Here is a 3,308-nt window from a genome sequence, read left to right as displayed (position 1 = left end):
GGCTCCAACTGCTGCTCCAAGTACATATTTACCTCCTGTCACTTGTGCTCCGGGACAAGTTCTTGGAAGAACAGGAAAATGCGAGGCTCCAGTTACTGCTAAAGTTACAGTTGCACCAACAAAACCCACTGTACGTTGCTCTGCTTCACAAAAATTGGTCGGAGGAGTTTGCGTTGATGTTCCAAAACCAACTGTTAAAGTAACAACTACAACAACCCAAAAGACAGTTGTCGTCACAGAAGGATATTGCCCATCAGGATTCATTCAAAAGCCTGATGGCTCTTGCGTTTGCCCTCCGGGAACAGTTCAAAAGGGAGAAACTTGCGATAAGCCTGTTCCTGCTACTGTCAAGCCTGTTGTTCCTGTTGCCCCCCGCGCAGAAGTTAAACTTACTGCAACGGCAACTGTTAAACCTGTTGTCACTACAAAAGCTCCAACGCCTGCTCCAAGTACATACTTGCCTCCCGTTACTTGCGCCCCGGGCTTCGTTGTTGATAAATTAGGAAAATGTGGATGTGCTGCTGGATTCACTCTCGTTAATGGAAAATGTGAGAAACCAACCGTTGCTCCTGTAACAACACGTGCCGTTCCTGTTCAAACAAGAAAAGTTGTTCCCGTAGCAGCAACAACAACTAAACCTCCATTCATCATTGATGAAGGTTATTGCCCAAGTGGATTAGTACAAAAGGGTAAAGAATGCGTTTGTCCAACTCCTGGTCAAGTACGCAAAGGAAATGATTGTGTCTGTCCTGGAAATTTGCAATTAATCAACTTCAAGTGTGATTGTGAACAAGGATATGTTCGCAAGGGTGACAATTGTGAAAAACCAACTCCCGTCACAGTTAAGCCTGTTGTTCCAACTGCAAGAGTTCACACTCCAAAGCCTGTTGTTTCAACAAGAGTTCCAACAGCTGCCCCAAGTACTTATTTGCCTCCCGTTACATGCGCTCCGGGACAAGTTCTCGGCAAAACAGGAAAATGTGAAGTTCCTACTAAAGTAACGACAAGAGCTACTGTACCGCCAACGAAACCCACTGTACGTTGCTCTGCTTCACAAAAATTGGTCGGAGGATCTTGCGTTGAAGTTTCAAAGCCAACTGTTAAAGTAACAACAACCCAAAAACCAGTTGTCGTCACAGAAGGATACTGCCCATCAGGATTCATTCAAAAACCTGATGGCTCGTGCGTTTGTCCTCCGGGAACAGTTCAAAAAGGAGAAACATGCGATAAACTTGTTCCTACTACTGTCAAGCCTGTTCCAACTCCAAGAAGCCAATTCACAACGAATGTCCCAACTGCTGCTCCAAGTACTTATTTGCCTCCCGTTACATGCGCTCCAGGACAAGTTCTTGGCAAAACAGGAAAATGTGAAGTTCCCACTAAAGTAACGACAAGAGCTACTGTACCGCCAACAAAACCCACTGTACGTTGCTTGCCTACACAAAAATTAGTTGGAGGATCTTGCGTTGAAGTTCCAAAAACAACTGTTAAAGTAACAACAACAACCCCAAAACCTGTCACAGTTAAAGAAGGATACTGCCCATCAGGATTCATTCAAAAACCTGATGGCTCGTGCGTTTGCCCTCCGGGAACAGTTCAAAAGGGAGAAAGTTGTGATAAGGTTGTTGTCACAACTGTCAAACCAAGAATACTAACTGATAAGCCTGTTACAACTCCAAGAAGCCAAGTCACAACGAAAGTCCCAACTGCTGCTCCAAGCACATATTTGCCTCCTGTTACATGCGCTCCAGGACAAGTTCTTGGCAAAACAGGAAAATGTGAAGTTCCCACTAAAGTAACGACAAGAGCTACTGTACCTCCAACAAAACCCACTGTACGCTGCTTGCCTACACAAAAATTAGTTGGAGGATCTTGCGTTGAAGTTCCAAAAACAACTGTTAAAGTAACAACAACAACCCCAAAACCTGTCACAGTTAAAGAAGGATACTGCCCATCAGGATTCATTCAAAAACCTGATGGCTCGTGCGTTTGTCCTCCAGGAACAGTTCAAAAAGGAGAAACTTGTGATAAACTTGTTCCTACTACTGTCAAGCCTGTTCCAACTCCAAGAAGCCAATTCACAACGAAAGTCCCAACTGCTGCTCCAAGCACATATTTGCCTCCTGTTACTTGCGCTCCAGGACAAGTTCTTGGCAAAACAGGAAAATGTGAAGTTCCCACTAAAGTAACGACAAGAGCTACTGTACCTCCAACAAAACCCACTGTACGTTGCTTGCCTACACAAAAATTAGTTGGAGGATCTTGCGTTGAAGTTCCAAAAACAACTGTTAAAGTAACAACAACAACCCCAAAACCTGTCACAGTTAAAGAAGGATATTGCCCATCAGGATTCATTCAAAAACCTGATGGCTCCTGTGTTTGCCCTCCGGGAACAGTTCAAAAGGGAGAAACTTGTGATAAACTTGTTCCTACTACTGTCAAGCCTGTTCCAACTCCAAGAATCCAAACTAATAAGCCTGTTACAACGACTGTTCCAACTGCTGCTCCAAGCACATATTTGCCTCCTGTTACATGCGCTCCAGGACAAGTTCTTGGCAAAACAGGAAAATGTGAAGTTCCCCCTAAAGTAACGACAAGAGCTACTGTACCTCCAACAAAACCCACTGTACGTTGCTTGCCTACACAAAAATTAGTTGGAGAATCTTGCGTTGAAGTTCCAAAAACAACTGTTAAAGTAACAACAACAACCCCAAAACCTGTCACAGTTAAAGAAGGATATTGCCCATCAGGATTCATTCAAAAACCTGATGGCTCCTGTGTTTGCCCTCCGGGAACAGTTCAAAAGGGAGAAACTTGTGATAAACTTGTTCCTACTACTGTCAAGCCTGTTCCAACTCCAAGAATCCAAACTAATAAGCCTGTTACAACGACTGTTCCAACTGCTGCTCCAAGCACATATTTGCCTCCTGTTACTTGCGCTCCAGGACAAGTTCTTGGCAAAACAGGAAAATGTGAAGTTCCCACTAAAGTAACGACAAGAGCTACTGTACCTCCAACAAAACCCACTGTACGTTGCTTGCCTACACAAAAATTAGTCGGAGAATCTTGCGTTGAAGTTCCAAAAACAACTGTTAAAGTAACAACAAAAGCTCCAACAACTGCTCCTGTAACTTACTTGCCTCCTGTTACGTGCGCTCCGGGACAAGTTCTCAGCAAAACAGGAAAGTGTGAAGTTCCCACTAAAGTAACGACAAGAGCTACTGTACCTCCAACGAAACCAAGAATACTAACTGATAAGCCTGTTACAACGACTGTTCCAACTGCTGCTCCAAGCACATATTTGCCTC

This window comes from Culicoides brevitarsis, chromosome 2, assembly GCF_036172545.1.
Source record: "Culicoides brevitarsis isolate CSIRO-B50_1 chromosome 2, AGI_CSIRO_Cbre_v1, whole genome shotgun sequence".
Taxonomy (NCBI): domain Eukaryota; kingdom Metazoa; phylum Arthropoda; class Insecta; order Diptera; family Ceratopogonidae; genus Culicoides; species Culicoides brevitarsis.
This window is presented reverse-complemented; position numbering follows the sequence as displayed.